This window comes from Lepidochelys kempii, chromosome 10, assembly GCF_965140265.1.
Source record: "Lepidochelys kempii isolate rLepKem1 chromosome 10, rLepKem1.hap2, whole genome shotgun sequence".
Taxonomy (NCBI): Eukaryota; Metazoa; Chordata; order Testudines; family Cheloniidae; genus Lepidochelys; species Lepidochelys kempii.
Window position 1 is genome coordinate 34678967 of NC_133265.1, and position 18665 is coordinate 34697631.

The 18665-nt window shown below is 51.2% G+C and overlaps 1 protein-coding gene across 1 annotated transcript in view; it reads left to right on the plus strand.

Moving 5' to 3' along the window:
- Positions 1-1926: 1926 nt before the first annotated feature.
- LOC140918433 (glucagon receptor-like) overlaps positions 1927-18665 on the plus strand; it is a 41194-nt gene continuing 24455 nt past the window's right edge. The window contains exon 1 of the mRNA XM_073362814.1: positions 1927-2204. The gene's annotated coding sequence lies outside the window, so the exon portion shown is untranslated. The remainder of the gene's footprint in view (positions 2205-18665) is intronic.

The following is an 18665-nucleotide window of genomic DNA, read 5'->3' on the forward strand; positions in this document are numbered from 1 at the left end:
TAATAACCACAAGTGGTCAGGGACACAATTTTACCCACCCTGGGTACTGGAATCAGCAACATCTCTCAGCCTGCAGGTGTTTTTTCTTTCCTGCGATTTTGATCATGCAGGTCTTTGGAGTTTCCTTGTAACCAGGCTGGGCACCTCCCAAGTGCCCCTCATGGCCTGGGGTGGCTCGGCTGGACCTTGCCTCAATTTTCCCTTCTGGTCAGGGCCGCTTAAGAACTCTGCATCACAGTCCAATGGTCATTAAAACACTCTCCCTTCTGGGGTCCACTTTATTTAGTCCTTCCATACATTGGCCCTTCAGGCCCCATCCCAGTAGAATGTCTCTCTTCCTGTGAAAAAGGAGGCCTCACAGCTCCTCCCAAAGCTGGGTGCAATTCAGACCAGCCCTTTATTCCCTGCAGTATTCACCTGCTTCCTTCCATCAACTGCAGTTTCCCCTGGCATCTGCCTGCCTGGCAGTCCCACTCCTCCCAGCTAGATCATTAGGCTCCCACTAGGGCTCCTTTTAAATCCCACACCTGACGCAGGTGTAACGGGGCAGGGCTGGCTGGACAGGGCTGGCTGACCCCAGGCCTCCTGGCCCTTAAAGGAGCAGGCCACCCTGTTACATTCCTCTTCGGCTCCTTTGAAAGATCTCAGGTATTGTCCTACATTTTCTCATTCTGCTCAACTAAACAGAGCTGAACCACTTCCCTACACTGCACGGCCAATCTCTCCCTGTTGCTCCAGAATGGTTGACGAGCAGATACCGCCTTGTAGCACTGAGACCTGGCCGCTTTCACAGAACAGATCACGGCACAGTGAGGAAGATGCTCTCATGCAACGTGATAAATCAGGCAACTGAATGTAACAACAAATGGGCAAAGGACTTGTTACAAGTCCTGCTTTTAAAACCTTTATTTTGGCCCTGCTTCTGCAAACATGCATTTGAGCCCCAGCAGTCACTGAGCTGACTCGCTTCTGCATGTCAGTAATTTGTCATGGGTGAGGCCTACAGTTATTACGGAAGCTCTGGTGTTGTAGGGCCCCATTGCAGGATTTAGTGAGGCCCTGCCAAGAGGAATTCCCCCTCCACCTCACACACTTTGCTTCCTTAAGATGCATGAAGATCTGCAAAGTTTTCTTGGTTTGCTTATTGTTTTAAACCACAATTTCTTTTCTCATTGTCTTTTTCACCTTCAGGAATATCAGCCAGGTCTTGCCTTCCCTCTCCCGTTCCAGGACTCCTCGGAGAAGCAGAGAACTGGAGCGGGAGCCCTCAGTAGATTTGAAACATTCTCTCAGCCATCTGAGTTAAACAGAGGCTAACAAAAAGAACCAACTACCCCAGAGTTTTAAACAGCCTAACAGCCCCTTTGCCACTCCTCAGTAGTTCACACTTCACGCTTGTGCTGTTTGTGACAGCAGCAGCCTAGAGACTTCCAGAGAAAACAGGACAGACAATATCATTAATGATAATCGTCTGTCCGTTCTTCTCCCAACATTAAAAACCACACACTTCAGGAGGCAAAAATCCCCAACCCGTTCCAGGCTGTCTTTAGCCCACATGAAGACTCGAATATGGATGCAAACTGGTTTGTCTTTCCTTTGCAGGTGGCGGCCTTTCGCTCAGGAGAGATCAAACTGCGAGGAAGTGCTGAAAGGAGTGGGGAGGGCGAGCACCCAAGAAAGAGGGCGGATCTCTGCACCCCACAGTGCCTCAGTTCAAATTGGGAACAATTGCCGTGGGACAGGATGGACTGGACGGGGATGAATGTACGTCTGAGCGGGAGCTCCCTGTGCCATGAGAGGCTGGGAGGGGAGTGGGAGGCAGGCTTGTAAGAGTCTGTGGCGTGGTGACAGCTCTCAGACACACACATGCTCATACTTACAGATGCTCACATAGCCCCAGCAATTAGAGGCACGGTTTGCCAAGGAGGCAGGTACGCTTTAGACTCCAGCTACGGCTAACTTGTCTTCAATCCCCTCCCAGCAATCACTCCATCCTGTGGCTCCCAGGTGCCAGGTTCTCAGGCTGGAAGCAGGAGTGGAGAAGTGGACTGTCTCGGGCAGGCTGCGGTTCTCTCCTTAGCTGTGGGGATTTATGTCCAAAGCAGAGTGCTCCCTGGGCAGCCAGCCGTGTCGTCTGTGGAGTCACAGGGCTGCCTTCCACCAGCAGCCTGGGCTGAGACAGGAGAGTGCTGGGGTTTGTAAAGGTAAGTGGAATTCAAAATCATTTCAGAATAATGGATGGGGAAGGGAGCTGGGAAGATCAAAGAATCCTCACCATGGAGGTGCACAGGTTATTCAGGTATGAGGAAGTGACTGTGAGTTAAACTCTGTGGAAGGTCAGGAAACTGGGAAAGCCTGAGTTATTTTGCAGTGGGGCTAAGCATCACTGTGTAACCAGAGGTACAGCAGGGAGATCCTTCTGCCATCTACTACATCTGGTGTATAATGCATCTTTCAGTGCCCTCATGCTCCAGCTACTAAGTACGGCACGTGTTTAAAGTCCATTGTTACAGTCTAAGCCCAGAAACTGGTGTTAAATATAATCTTGTTTCTCCCAAAGCATTCTCTGCAATTGCATTCCATCCTGATAGTCGGATTTGATTTACCGCCTGCAAATTCACTCTTTAATCAGTTTGACTGCTTGCTGAGAGGTTTATTTGAGGAGGGTTTAAAGAGACAGACACTATGACCAGAAAATGTATTCTAGCCTATTGGTATTTTCCTTAGACTGGGTTACTCTGTGTAACCCAGGGCAAAGGAGACTGTAAATTCATATCCTCTAGTTTCTAAGTGCAGTGTGTGCAATTATGGATACAGCCAAAGACTTATCTGAAGGGACGCCCCATTGAATAGACTGTCATATTTCATTGCAATGGAATGGGTGCCACCAGAGACTTAAGAAGTAATTATTTAAAGGAATGAAATGAACAAGTATGTGACTGTTAAACCTCTTAACTTGCAAAATAAAACCTCTTCTCTCGCTCTCTCCTGTGAACCTTGGTGTGATTCTCTCTCCCCTCCGGGAAATCTTTGTGTGATGTTATTGACACCCGTAAATTGTTCTGGGTTCCTTGTTCTCCAAATAAGCTCAGACAGGATTTAACAGCTGCTCATGCAAGACATCATCACACTTCCACCATCGAAGTGTTCAGAGCAGAGCGCTGGAAAGAGAAAAGATATTAAAGAAACCAGCCCCCCAGGAGAAAGCAGGGACATGCCGGTCTGTGTTGGTGCTGTTGGAGGGTCAGCTGGAGGTGCAAGGGCCATGCTGAATGGGAGTGAGGGGAAAAGGCAAACAAAAGGACTTTGTGCTGACTGGGCGGGCCGCCAGGGGAAGGGCTGAGGGCTAGTTCTGTGACTCCCAGTGGAGCTCCAGGCGCTGCAGGGTGGTGGCTGTAATGGCATGCTAAACTGTACCATACTGTTCAGCCACGAGGTGCCGCTGTGTGTGACATACCTTATTTAAGCTAACCTCAGCCAGACCTGGCAGAGCATTAAAGGATCTCAGAGTGAACACATCTGGAGCGTATAGGCCAGGGGTGCTCAAACTGGGGGTCGGGACCCCTCAGGGGATCACGAGGTTATTACATGGCGGGGTCGCAGGCCATCAGCCTCCACCCCAAACCCCATGTTGCCTCCAGCATTTATAATGGTGTTAAATATATCAAAAAGTGGTTTTAATTTATAAGGGGGGTCACACTCAGAGGCTTGCCGTGTGAAAGGGGTCACCGGTACGAAAGTTTGAGAAGCACTAGTATAGGCAGCTCTGTAGCCAGTCCATAGCTGGTACAGGAACATGACAGTGGTGAGGGACCCAGTCGTAGTGCCCCGGGGCTGGTTCTAGCCCAGGGAAGGCGTGGTACAGGGCAAGCGAAGGGGATGGCTTTGCACTCGAAGCAGCTGGTTTGGAATGTCTAGCCTCACTGGAAAGCCCTGTTGCTAATCTAGCTCAGTCAGCTGATCCCCTCAGCCTGTGCAGCACAGGGGGTCAATTCAGGGCTGGGGTCCGGTTGGTTCTGTGTAGACACCAAAGATCCACTTGCTGCAAGGCTAGGGGCTTGCCCCAGTGTCCCTGGCCAAACTTTCCCCTCACACCCACTGTTGGGCAGGGTGATTCATAGATTTTTAAGGCCAGAAAGGGCCACTGTGATCATCTAGTCTGAACTCCTTCATAATACAGGCCATAGGAGGGCCCTGAATTAATTCCTGTAGTTGAACTAGAGCATATGTCTGTGCAGGGTACCAGCTGGCTGCTGCCCAGGGTGGCTCCATTTCAGTGCTACAGAGTTTGCAATGTGCTTTGGGATCCTTTGGGTTGGGAAGTAGTATAGGCATTATAAGAAAGAAACTTGACTGCAAGAGCCAGGAGATGAATCTCCTACACCTGGAATGGAGGCTTTAAACAAAGAGGTGCTGATTAATCATCATCCATTTGTTAGGGGCTGAAAAGGTGTTTGGGGCTGCTGGAAACAAAGACCATACACGAGAGTCAGTCCCTGTCTGGAGGAGCCTGCAGTGTGAACACCAAACCAGGGCTGCCCAAAATTGGGAACACAGCAGTAGTCTGGCCACACCCCCTTTTCCATGCCACACCCCCTTTGGAAGGACGCATAGGAAGGACACCACCCCCCGCCCCCGTGGGGCATTTCCACTACTTTTAAGGCTGCTCTGCAGACTGGAGCAGCACAAAGCAGCCTTAATGGGGCTGAGGATCTGTCCCTGGGAGACCTAGGGGAAGGAGAAAAGGAGTACTTGTGGCACCTTAGAGACTAACACATTTATTTGAGCATAAGCTTTCGTGAGCTACAGCTCACTTCATCGGATGTATGAAGCTCACAAAAGCTTATGCTCAAATAAATGTGTTGGTCTCTAAGGTGCCACGAGTCCTCCTTTTCTTTTTGCAGATACAGACTAACAGGGCTGCTACTCTGAAACCTAGGGAAAGGACGTAGCTTAGAAATCTAAAAATAATTCTCATTTAAATGAGTGAGGGGCATGGGCACCCCAGGAGGCGCGGGCTGCAGGCATGAATGGAAGGCGGAAGGATGTGTCCCAGAACACCTGGGGTGAGAGGGTACTGTACACATGGCCAAGGCAGGGGATAGATGGGGACTGAGTCAGAGGGAACATCCTCTGCCCTGGTGGGCCCACCCCTCACGTGCCTCACAGATAGATGTAAGCATATCCGGTTACACAGTCGTGTGCTATGGGGGACAGGTCTCCTTGCCCCCACCTGTGGAGCAGTGCAGCCCAGACACGGGGACGGGGAGCCCTGTGGATATGTGTGGTGGGCTCACAATAGCACTCATACATCTGCAGCCTGCATTCCCCGCCACAGGGAGGCAGAGCCAACAGACCTACCATTTCTAAGGGGCCATCACTTAACTCCCATCATTGCCACATGTTGCTTTGGCCACCAGAAGCATGGGGCTTGTCTGGCGCAGGAGAGAGGCGGCTATCTCATACAGACAGGGAATCTGCCCCCTCCTCCTCAACCTCCTCTTCCTCCCACACCTCATATTTCCTGCTCAGCAGGTTCAGTGGTCAGCCTGATTGGAAACACCTAGGCCAGCTCATCAGCACAGGGACAGGTTGTCCACCAAATGCTTGAGACCTTGCTCGTGTCCTTCACTTGATTGATCTATTCCCTGCACTGTGCAGCCATCTGCTGACTCTCTCTGCCAACGATCTCAGATACCCCCCAGCCACCTTCTGACTGCATTTGCCAAATTCAGATTGACTGGGACAAGGTCTTCTCTGTGCCTTGGACAAGGGCTATTGGATCCGCTTTTCCCCAGCTGAGAGCTGGCTAACGCTGTTCCTGTGGTGCTTCCACTGTTCAGCTCTCTGGGTGACGCTGTGACAATGCTGGGAACATCCAACTGACTGCAGTGTCCAGGCGACATAGCCCTGGAAGCAGAGCAGCCTACAGGATAGCATGCTGGATGGAGACGCAGGAGATCTGGGGTCTAACATCAGCCCTGCCATGTCCACTTGCTGTGCCTCAGTTTCCCCATCTGTGAAATAAGCACAATAACACTGATCCTGCTTTGTACAGTGCTTTGAGATCTACAGCTGAAAAGAGCTAGGTGTTACGATACATGGGGTATAGAGTCCCCAGGGGGAGCCATAGTGTAGCACCTGCATCGTGGCGGTAAGTGAATGATGGATGTCTAACCACAAAGACTTAGGGACGGGTGGAGCTTTGGCAGTTATCCACACCCCAAACATGCGTGTGCCTGCCCAGTTACAGGAACTGATGCGTGTGCCAGACCAGTCATCGCAGGACACCTCGGTCATTTATGGGGCAATCACTGAGTCCGTGGACACAAGCTGTGTTTAGCCAGCTATCTCCCTAACCAGCTGGATGCCGGATGGTTGGGGCCTTACACATCTCCTGAGTCTGGCTCCAGGTCTCAGGGCAAGTGAGCTGATGTAACTCGCACCACGGAGCACAACAGGAAAAAGCCACTCGCCTCAGGGCATGAGTATGTGTATGGTAAAGTAGCCCCTGCCTGACTGGAGCCCGTGTCTTCTTCCAGCTCAGTGGTGTGTCTGTCCTCCCAGCAGCGACTCCCGGAGCTGTGCCTACCTTCCACAGCTGGATGGAACCTAGGAGAAAAGCAAAGACGCCTGGCAGCAAAGACTTCCTCTTGAATTCCTCTATTTCCTTTCCACCCCCAGCTAGTCTGCTGAGCAGCAGGACATTTTCCAGTGTCGATATGATGCCTATGGCCAGATCTGGGCCCCATCACAGGGAGTAGCTGCATGGTGCCTGTTCTGGGCCCCCCCACGTGCCCCAGTGCCTTGCATCTGGTTGCTGCTACAGTGCTGATCGCTGAACCCCTGGGCAGCAGTGCTCAGCCCTTGGAGGCAGCTATCCATCCTGCTCCACGAATCTTTGCCCTTTAAACAGCAGCCCTTGGAGCTGTGACTGCGGGAGCTGGATGAGTGCTGGGGCTTGGTGGAGAATGCGGGCCCTGGATTACTGGCTGGTTGCCCTCAGCAGCAACCCATGCCTCTCCTGGTAAGAGAGCCGCCTTTGATTCCTTCTGACCCCGTCAGTGATGAACGACAGAGCCCGGGCTTGTCCTGCCTGTGCAGTCCAGTGCTGCTCATTTCTGACAGCCCATTGTGGCCCAGTGCCGAGGCTGTGCTGGGGTTAACCCTTCCTATGCTGGGCTGAGCACAAGTGCCCAATTACCCGTGAAATGGTGCAAAATGACAGTGTTCTGCAGAATATGAATCTGTGCAGCGTGGCTGAGTGATGACTGTGGGGGCGGGAAGACAGGATCACAGGCTGCCGATATCTGGAGGAGGCGCAGGAATTACAAATGCAACAATGAACACAAGCTGGGTAGCAGAGAAAATCTCTTGGGCATGCAATCGACTGGGCCCTAGAGAACTGGCAGCACTCACTGTGCTAACCTTGCCATAGCCAGGTATAGCCAGGGAAAGCCGTCAGCAAGCAGGCGATGCAGTGGCTGGGACCTACCGGGCCCTTGCTGTCTCTCACTGCTTTGATCCTAGTCACTGATCCTGTTTTCCACCCATACTGGCTTCTACAGGTGGGTGTGCAAGATTTGCTCAGATCCAAGCCTGGTCTGGAGCATGAGGGAAGAGAGTCTGAAGGTATTGCCCTCTACCAGCCTTCAGGGCAAGGTGGGTCCCTCACAAGTGCCCCACTTGGGCAGTACTCTGCCTGACCCTTAACCTGGGGCACGGTGCAGAGAGCAGGGAGAGCACAGGGAGCTGGTGCACCAGGCCAGGAAGCATTCCAGTTCCTACCTGTGTTCAGGGGAGCCCAGTGGTGGCTCCTGCCCTGCTCCGCTGGATATGTGCCTCTGCCCCTCTACACACTGGCTGGCAAAGCTGGTGGTGCACATGGCAGGGGAATGAGCTGCATCTCCCCAAGGGGGTAGGAGCACGCAGCTTGGGGAGGCCCCCGGTATGGCTCTTAGGGCTGCCAACTTTCTACTCGCACAAAACCGAACACCCTTGCCCTGCCCCTTCTCTGAGGTCCCGCCTCCAGCTCACTCCATCCCGCCCCCCTGTCGCTCGCTCTTCCTTCCCTCCCTCACTTGCTCATTTTCACCAGGCTGGCTCAGGAGATTGGGGTGTGGGAGGGTGTTGTATCAACCAGGCAAGGTACTAACAAGCTTCAACAGGACTTTATTTTCAGAGTGGAAACCTCTTTACCAAGCTGCTGCTGTATCCTCTGTAGCTTTCTCCCAGCCTCTCAACTCCACACCCCTCCTTCCTGTTTCCTGTCCTTTCAGACTCCCAACAGCCACTGTTCCCAATTCTAATAATTACAAGCAACGTCTAAACACCACATTCCCTCCTCTCCTAAGAAACTCTCCCAATTAAAAGAAACATTATTATTCTAACCACAGGAACAAATATGAAACAAGACACTGTACTGTTGGCAGAAATATTACACTGAAAACACTGTAGATACTACATAACACAGTCTCTAGTCCAGACAGGTGGTCGTCTGGGTCTGACAGGCCGTCTCTCAAGCCCCGGTTCCAGTGTAATGTCTTGTTGTGTTGGTACTACGGTGAAGTCATCCAGTGCAGACTGGGTGTTGGCATAAGCTCCTCTTGGTGCATAGGCAGGTGCAAGATAAGAAGCATTCCATCCCCACCCATCAGAAAGTCGATAGGTGTAAGGTCCCTTCTTCTCTATGATTTTAAGAGGAGCTGTGAATTTATGGTCCCCTTTGTGTAAAATTCCAGGTTTTCGTATTCTAACAAAGGAACCACACTCAAACTTTGGTTCCTTAGCTCCCCGCCGCTTGTCTGTGAAAGCCTTAGACTTTGCTTGGTTCTGTTCAACTGTTTTTCTCACATCATCCTTGTTTGGGGCCTCAGGTTGTGCCTTTAACAATCCAGCAATGTTCAGTTTAGTATTCATCTGTTTCCCGTGCAGTAACTCTGTGGGTGATCTTTGCATTGTAGCCCGGTATGCTTGCAAGAAATCAGTAGTGAAGGGTATCCACAATCGCCCTTCCAGTTTAGCCGTTTGCAAACTCTCTTTCAAACTTCTGTTAAACCGTTCGATTTCTCCATTGGCTTGAGGGTAATATAGGGATGACCTTCTGTGTAAAATGTTCCTCTGTGCTAGAAAAGTTTTAAACTCCAGGGAAGTAAATTGACTACCACTATCTGAAACCAGTTCTTTGGGGTTACCTTCCCTGCTAAAAACTGAAGAGAGGAACTTAATTACTGTAGCAGAAGAGATTTGCGATGTAAACACTACCTCAGGCCATTTACTGAAATAGTCTGTTAAGGTGATGGCATAACGGCAGTCGATTGGAGCAGTATCAAAGGGCCGTACAATGTCAATCGCCATTTTTTCCCATGCAGGTTCAGGAAGAGGAACAGGCTGTAATGGAGGGGCACATGTCACTGCTGTCTTATCATGCATCTGGCAAGTGACACAGGATTTTATGAGTGCTTCAGTCTGAGAGTCCATCCCTGGCCACCAATACAGATCCTGTGGTCGTTGCTTGGTTCGGACAATTCCTTGATGAGTATCGTGTGCCAGGTGTATGAGTTTTGACTGTAATTCTTCTGGCACAAGTAACCGGTGTGTACCTCGTAGCACACAGCCATCGAGCAAAGAAAATTCATCCTGAACTCTAAAATAAGGCAGCAAAACAGGGTTAAGGTTTTAGGGTTACTGGGCCATCTCTTTGTCAGAAATTCCTGTAGTTTTTGTTGAATTGGACACGCTGAACAAGCAGCTTGAAATTGTTCTCTTGTAACTGCAGTAAGAGTGCTTGTAATAAGCGCAACCACTACATCCTCATCCTGTGGTGGACCATCTGGTGAAGGCAAAGGCAGACAAGAAAGGCCACCAGTGACCACATTTTGGTTTCCAGGCTTATATTCCAGTTCATAATTGAAAGAGAGTGGTCTTGCAGACCATCTAGCAATACGATATCCTGCTCTTCCCAGTCCTTTCATGGTGAGCAACGTCATCAAAGGGCTGTGGTCTGGGCGCAACTTGAACGTGCAGCCCCACAGGTAAGTTCTCCATTTTTCAGTAGCTTAGACACAAGCAAGTGCTTCTTTTTCGACTGTAGAATATTTTCTCTCAGTATTACTTAGTGTCCTTGAAGCAAATGCAACAGTCCTCTCTGTGTTATCCTCATGAAGTTGTGTGAGGACAGCCCCAAGTCCATAATCAGAAGCATCAGTAGTTACAATTGTGGGCAATGCAGGACTGAATAGTGCAAGTACTGGACTATGTACAATCAAGTCTTTCACCGTTTTGAAACTAGCTTGTGCATCGTTGTCCACACTAAGGTTGAACTTCTCCGTAGTAATTCCCATAACGGTTCAATGACAGAATCATAACTGGGAATGAATTTTGTATACCAGGAGGTAAGACCCAAGAAGGAACGTAAGGTTTGCAAATCTGTTGGAGGAGGAGCATTTGAAATTGCCAGGATATGAGCTGGATCAGGTTTTAGGCCAGCCTGTGAAATTGTATGCCCCAGAAAGGAGAGTTCAGTTTGTCTAAATTTGCATTTGGACCTATTGAGCTGGAGGCCTGCTGTGCTGATGCAGTTTTGTACAGATTGCAGGTTATTGTCATGCTCCTCAGAAGGATTTCCAAATCCTTCTGATTTGGATATCATCCAGATAGCACTGAACTCCATGCTGATTCTTCAGAATCAATGACATCATTTTTTGAAAGGCACTTGGGGCAGATGCGAGACCTTATGGAACATGTTTAAAACAAAATAGTCCCTCATGTGTAATAAATGCTGTGAGGTCTCTGCTATCTTCATGCAATATAACCTGGTGGTATGCGCACTGCAAATCAAGAGTAGAAAACATCTTTGCTCCATGGAGTTCTGCAAATACTTCTTCTATGTGAGGAAGAGGATGGCTGTCGATCACAATAGCTTTATTTGGCTCCCTTAAGTCCACACAAAGGTGAATGTCTCCACCCTTCTTCTGCATCACTACTATAGGTGAAACTCATTCCGAGGAGTCGATCTCTTCAATAATGACCTTTTGAACAAGTTTTCTAAGTTTTCTAAAACAGCTTCCCTGACTGAAAATGGTAAGTGCTGTAACTTCTGTCGTACAGGCATCACATTATGCCACATTTTAACTTTATGCGGAAACCCATAAGCACAGCCGAGTTTCTCCTCAACCTGGTGTTGGGTCCCAGCTGAAACTGGTGTGTGTACCGCATGAGTGCTTTGCTGAGGAAGATCAATTTGTCCATTAACTACCCTGAGATTTAAAGCAGCCAATAAATCTCTGCCAAGGATAGGAGTGCCTTTGTGGACAATGTAGAACTCTGTAGTTACACAGCAATCATCAAAAGTAACTATTACTGGCAGGCAGCCATGTACTGGAATATGGTTTTTCAAATAGCACACCAAGTGAAGCTTGGGTTCAGTAAGAGGCACATTTTTAAAGTAATGCAGATAGATGGAATCAGGTAGTATAGATACTGCTGAGCCAGTGTCCAACATTAGCTGAATCGAGTGTGTGGTTTGCCTGAGGGTATGGCGGAAACGTTTACAGTTCACTTTATCTGTTCTGGAATATGTGCAGTAGTGATTTTGTCCACGCTCAGCACAGTAACATCTGGTATTGTAACTGCATGGACCTGTTGATTGAACTGGCTACTGTGACATACTTTAGCAAAATGTCCAATCTTTTTGCAATGATTGCACTGAGCTACTTTTGCCGGACATAGTTGCAAGGTGTTGTGGGGATCCACAGCGAAAACATGCTTTTACTGTATTTTGAATTTGCTGATTTGGTGGTTTTTCATTAGTTTTCCTCTTGTAATTGTGTGTCTGCAGTGGTAGTGAACTTTTCTGCAAAGGAGTCACAGCCTGGACTGTGCCTCCTGTATCCACGCTCATTATTTTGGCTTCAGCTGTAGCTGACTCAATCTGAGTAGCAATGGTTATTGCTTTTTCTAGTGTAAATTGTGGTTCTAGAAGTAAGCGCTCTCTCACGTGAAGCATGGTTGTTTTCTCAATGAGCTGGTCTCTAATCATCTCATCTGCCATATTCCCAAAGTCACAAATTACAATCAGACTCCTCAGGGAAGCAATATACTGCATTATAGTTTCCCCTGGTTTCTGCTCACACTGGCGAAATCTGTAGCGATTAGCTACTACATTCACTTTTGGCACAAAAAAATTCTTTAATGCAGTGAGTACAGTCTCATATTTATCATCTGCAAGGGGAAAAGTGTAAAATATACGCCACCCTTCTGCTCCAAGGCAGTGGATTAGCAGAGCACGCTTTCTTACTTCAGAAATCTCTGTAGCGCTGATTGCAAGCAGATAAGTCTCAAACATATGGATCCAGGTAGTAAAAGCAATTGGAGGCTCACCTGGGCTTTGTAGAAAGGGTGCAGGTGGGTTCAGAGGCAGAAGATCCATCCTCATCACCAAAATGTTGCATCAACCAGGCAAGGTACTAACAAGCTTCAACAGGACTTTATTTTCAAAGTGGAAACCTCTTTTCCAAGCTGCTGCTGCACCCTCTGTAACTTTCTCCCAGCCTCTCAACTCTTCCCCACTCCTTACTGTTTCCTGTCCTTTCAGAGTCCCAACAGACAGTGCTCCCAATTCTAGTAATTACAAGCAACATCTAAACACCACAGAGGGGTTGATGGCTCCAGCTGGGGGTGTAGCTCTGGGGTGGGGCTGGGGATGTGGAGTTTGGGGTACAGGAGGGGACTCGGGGACAGGGCCAAGGGTTTTGGGGTGTAGCAGCGGGTGCAGGTCTGAGGTGTGTTGGCAGAGGCCTGGGGCTAGAACAGCAGTTCCCCAGCCAGTAACCCATTGCCCTTGCGGGAGTCCAGCTCTGCTCAAGTGCCAGCCCAACAGGGCTGAGTGCCTCCCTTTTCAGGGCCCACCCCGGGCCTGACAAGCCCCCCAGGTGCTACAGGTTGGGGCTGATGCTGACCACAGTTCTTTAACTGCAGCGTGGCTGGCGGGGAAGGGCTTTCTGCCCACAAGAGCCTTCAGCAGCCAATCAGATTTCCAGTTTGCTGGCATTGCCTGGCTTCTCTGTGGTATGTAGACAGCTCCATGGGCATGGGAAGGATGGGCTTCCACAGTGGAACTGCAGCGGCCAACCTGCTGCTAGACAGAGTATGTCCCCAGGCACTCGGTGACACAGTTCCAGCACTTGTGTTGCTTCTTCAGTACACATGTGGCTGGAGAGCAGCGCTCCCTATTTTAGGATTATCCCTTTACGTTATGGAAACACTGTTTGCATCCCTCTTCTTCTCTGGCTCTCTGCTGGGCAGTGCAATAACAGCTGTCACTCAGCCAGTGCTCAGGGTGTGAGTATACGGCTGTTCTGGGACGTTGTGGCTAATGCTTTGTGAGATCTTAGTAGCCCACAGAGAAATGGTGCCAGGCCCACATCCAGCCCTGCAGTTGCAGGAGTCGCAGTCACTCCCGATGCAGGGGACAGTGCCCACCGTGGACTGCACTAAATACACACCGGGGCAGTTTTTGTGTTGGAGAGGGACATGTTGACATATTGAGAAGATTTCAGGATGTCCATTACAAATACATACAAACATCCTGCCATGGCCTGTGCTTTATGGGAGCAGGGACAATGGAAGGGCACTCAAATCATAGAATCATAGAATCATAGAATATCAGGGTTGGAAGGGACCCCAGAAGGTCATCTAGTCCAACCCCCTGCTCGAAGCAGGACCAATTCCCAGTTAAATCATCCCAGCCAGGGCTTTGTCAAGCCTGACCTTAAAAACCTCTAAGGAAGGAGATTCTACCACCTCCCTAGGTAACGCATTCCAGTGTTTCACCACCCTCTTAGTGAAAAAGTTTTTCCTAATATCCAATCTAAACCTCCCCCACTGCAACTTGAGACCATTACTCCTCGTTCTGTCATCTGCTACCATTGAGAACAGTCTAGAGCCATCCTCTTTGGAACCCCCTTTCAGGTAGTTGAAAGCAGCTATCAAATCCCCCCTCATTCTTCTCTTCTGCAGGCTAAACAATCCCAGCTCCCTCAGCCTCTCCTCATAACTCATGTGTTCCAGTCCCCTAATCATTTTTGTTGCCCTTCGCTGGACTCTCTCCAATTTATCCACATCCTTCTTGAAGTGTGGGGCCCAAAACTGGACACAGTACTCCAGATGAGGCCTCACCAATGTCGAATAGAGGGGAACGATCACGTCCCTCAATCTGCTCGCTATGCCCCTACTTATACATCCCAAAATGCCATTGGCCTTCTTGGCAACAAGGGCACACTGCTGACTCATATCCAGCTTCTCGTCCACTGTAACCCCTAGGTCCTTTTCTGCAGAACTGCTGCCTAGCCATTCGGTCCCTAGTCTGTAGCTGTGCATTGGGTTCTTCCGTCCTAAGTGCAGGACCCTGCACTTATCCTTATTGAACCTCATCAGATTTCTTTTGGCCCAATCCTCCAATTTGTCTAGGTCCTTCTGTATCCTATCCCTCCCCTCCAGCGTATCTACCACTCCTCCCAGTTTAGTATCATCCGCAAATTTGCTGAGAGTGCAATCCACACCATCCTCCAGTCATTTATGAAGATATTGAACAAAACCAGCCCCAGGACCGACCCTTGGGGCACTCCACTTGATATCCTGCCAGCTAGGCAGTACTGGACGGGGGGAAGCACATCTTGTTGCTCTTCTCAGGAGTCACATGCTCACCCTGCTGTGCATATCGCAGCCAACATATGTACTAGCTGTGTGGGACATGGGACATCTAGAGGATGTGCGGAAAGCACAGGGCAGTGTGGGAGGTGGACACAGCTTCTCGCCTTCTCTCGAGTGCTTCAGATGAAGATGCAACCCTCCCACAGTTGTAGATGTGGGATAATCTGCTCTGAATGTCACAATTACATTGCAGGGATAAAACGTTTACAATGGATATAAATCCTCATGCTTCCGGGCATAACCCAACCACTAATGGGTAGGGTCAGGAAGAAACTTCTCACGCTGGCAGGGATATGTGCAGCTTCCTCTGCAGTAGCTGGTGCCTGCAGCTGTCAGAGAGAGGGTACTGGATTGGCAGAGCACTGGTCTGCTGCTCTGGTTTGGCAATCCCCATCACAGCCTATCCAACATAGGGAGGTATAATAACCACTGCCAATAACCCTAGCAGCTATGGCCCACCTACTGCTCTAGCAGTAACATGGTGCCCTCCTGTGCAAGGGGCCCAGGCTTGAGAGTTGAGCTCTAGGATACACTGGGCATGGGAAGATGCTAGAGACTGGGATCATCTGGTCTGTCCCAGAAATCAGAAGCTGGGGAGCAAGAGCCACACTTCCGGGCACACCTCAGCTTGCGGGACTGTGGCCCAGTTGTCTGGCTGAAGGGCACTCACACACCAGTCCCTGTCCAGTCTCCTGGTGATATCGCACAGGCCCAGGGTATTTCAGGGTGCTCTCAAAGTCCTGTGAGCCTGGCTTGCAGGATGTGAGGTGGTGCCGCTGGAACTGGGCGCATCCCAGGACACTCAGCGTGGGTGGCGACCTTGGTGCCAGTGGCATCTGTGGAAGCTGCTCTTCGCATTGCCCAAAGTGCTCAGCATCGCTCCATCTCTGCTCCCGTTGGCTTCAGGGAGAGCCAAATTAGGCCAACATGGAGCATAGCGGAAACTCGCGCCCCTAAGCTTTACCTTCCTCCCTCAGCCAGCGCAGACGGGCTGGAGCCGACAGCACAGCTCCCATGGCCTTCAGCGGCAGCAGGAGCAGGCCCGGAGATCCCATCAAGACCAGCCACTTCCTCCCTTCCCTTTGCTTCCTGAGTGGGTTAGACCATGAGTTGCTCCAGCTCCACTGGCTGGCCCAGCCCTGAGCCAACGGTGCCTCCTGCTCTGAGGTTGCGGGGTCACCGACTCTCTCTGCGTTACCACACCCAGGTCCCTGCTCCCTGATGTCCTGAAACCATCCTACTTCACCTTTCTCCCTGCAGGCTCCTGGACGTCAGGGGGCCCTTCATTTCTCTGCCCTCTGTCCCTTTGCTCCTCAGTTCCCCCATACAGCACCAAGAGCAACTGGCAGCCTCTGTGAATCCCAGGACAGCCGATATCACCCCCATACAGGCTTAGCATAGACTCATAGACTGTGCTGGGCTCCCGTCAGCATCCGCTCCTGTACGGCTAAGGGAGAAGCCCTTCCTGGAGTGAGTTGATGAGCTTTCCTTCCTTAGCTCTGGAGAGGCTGCTAATTGCAGCCAGTCCTCAGTGAAACGCACTAGCAGAGAGGGCCCTGCATGCTGAATTCAGCAGACATGCTTCTCTCTGGGACTTAATGCGAGGGGAGGCATGAGCGGCGGGGGGGGGGGGGCTGCACCCAGGGCCGATTCACTCCTCAGCTGCGCTCGTTAAAGGCCCAGAGGGTTCCAATTAAAGCTGTGACTTTGGAGGGCTGCTGCTTTCCTAGTGCCCGGGAGGACGGTGGCTGTTAGAGGTTGGTTCAAGGTGGGAGATTTGGCTCCAGATTTCAAGCACCCCAGTGCTCAGGGTCTCTCGAGCCAGGTTTGGCCAAAGGCTCTTTGCAGACTGGTCCTGCTGGGGTGGAAGGCGTTGATTGACAGGGAAACGAAGGGGTGGCTGCCCAGCTCCTCTTCATGCTCCGCTGGGCTGAGCAGGACACCCTGTTACATTGCTTTGTGCCCTGCTGATTGCAAAGGGGTTTGCTCCAGCAGGGAGGCTGAGTGCAGCCGTGCAGGTGTCCCAAGAGCGCTGGGCTGCAGCCAGACAGCCAGGGGGCTGGTGAGCTAGCCAGTGAGTCTGCACTCAGCCTCCCTAATGGCTTGGGAGCTGCAGCGGAAGCTAGCACTGCAAGGGTTAAGAGCAGCTGGTGTTCAGATCAAAGTGGGAAGCTGCTTGTGCCTTAACTCTGGCCTGAGAGCCGTTTAACCCCTTCTAGTCTGACACCAGACAGACATCCAGGCGCTGCAGCTGCTGTAATGTCACTGCTGAGCCTGGGCCTGCTCCAGGAGAGCGCTGGAGCTGCCCACGGAGCTCTGGTGCCTCTGGGACGCTGCCCCCTCCCTCCCCCTTGGCTGGGCTGGCAAAAGGAGCCGGGGGGGGGGGTTTGGTCTGTGGTGCAGATGGTTCTGTGAGCCTGCTGGTAGCAATGACTCCGCTCGCTCTAGTGATCAGAGAGAGGGTGCCCCATTTCGCTCCATGGCTCGCAGGAGCAGGGGCAGAAGGGGTGGGTGGGCCCAGTGAACCCTCCCAGGCTGTGCCAAAGGGTGGGGAACAATCCTGTGTCCATGCAACACTGCAGGAGGAGAGCAGCAGTCCCTGCTGGGCTATGGGGAGGGGGCGTCCCAGGCTGTGCAGCAGGATATAAGGATAGTCAGGATGGATTTGTTGAGAAAAAATGGTGTCAGACAAACCTAATAGATTTCTTTGACAGGGTAACAAGCCTTGTGGATGGGGGGGGGGAGCGGTAAATGTGGTGTATCTTGACTTTAGCAAGCTTTTTGATACTGTCTCACATGACAACCTCATAAACAAACTAGGAAAATACAACCTAGATGGAGCTGCTATAAGGTGGACACATAACTGGCTGGAAAACCGTTCCCAGAGAGGAGTTATCAGTGGTGCACAGTCAAGCTGGAAGGGCATATCGAGTGGGGTCCTGCAGGGAAGTGTCCTGCGTCTGGTTCTGTTCAATATCTTCATCAATGATTTAGATCAGTGGTCTCCAACCTTTTTACGCACAAGATCACTTTTTGAATTTAAGATCAACCCAGGATCTAACCTGCCCCTTCCCCAAGGCCACGCCCCTTCCCTGAGATCCCGCCCCACTCTCTCCACCCTCCTCAATCCATGCTCGCTCTCCCGCACCCTCACTCACTTTCACAGGGCTGGGTCAGGCGGTTGGGGTGTGGGAGGGGGTGCAAGCTCTGGGCTGGGGCCGAGGGGTTCAGAGTGTGAGAGGGGGCTCCTGGCTGAGCCTGGGGCAGGGGTTTAGGGTGCTGGAGTGAGGGGTGCAAGCTCTGGGAGGGAGTTTGGGTGCAGGGATCATATGGTCACACTGCACCTAATCTCATAGAATCCACTGGACATTTCATGAGTTCTACTTTTTATTAGTGTCATTTGTGGTTTATAGATCCAAAATCCTTCAGGGATTGTCACAAATGAGTGTAACATTCTCAACTGTGGGGTGTGCATTGGCTGAGCCTAGGGCAGGGGGTTGGGTGCAGGAATGAGGGGTGCAAGCTCTGGGAGGGAGTTTGGTGCAGGAGGGGCCTCCGGACTGGAGTAGGGGATTGGGGTTTTTGGGGGCGGGGTGCGAGGTGAAGGCTCCAGCTGCGAGGCGCTTACCACAGGAGGCTCCCAGTCAGTGGCACAGCGGGGCTCATGCAGGATGCCTGCTTGCCCTGGCCCCACGTCACTCCCGGAAGCAGCTGGTTGCTGGCACATCTCTACGGCTCCTGGAGGGGAGTGGGGCAGCAGGCCTCCATGCACTGCCTGTGCCTGCAAGCACCACCTCCACAGCTCCCATTGGCTGGTTCCCAGCCAATAGGAGCTTTGGGGTCGGTGCTAGGGGCAGGGGCAGCATGTGGAGCTGCCTCTCTCTCCCTCCCCCTCCCCACAGGGGCCACAGAGACGTGCCTGCAGACAGCCAGTTCTGGGAGTGGTGTGGGGC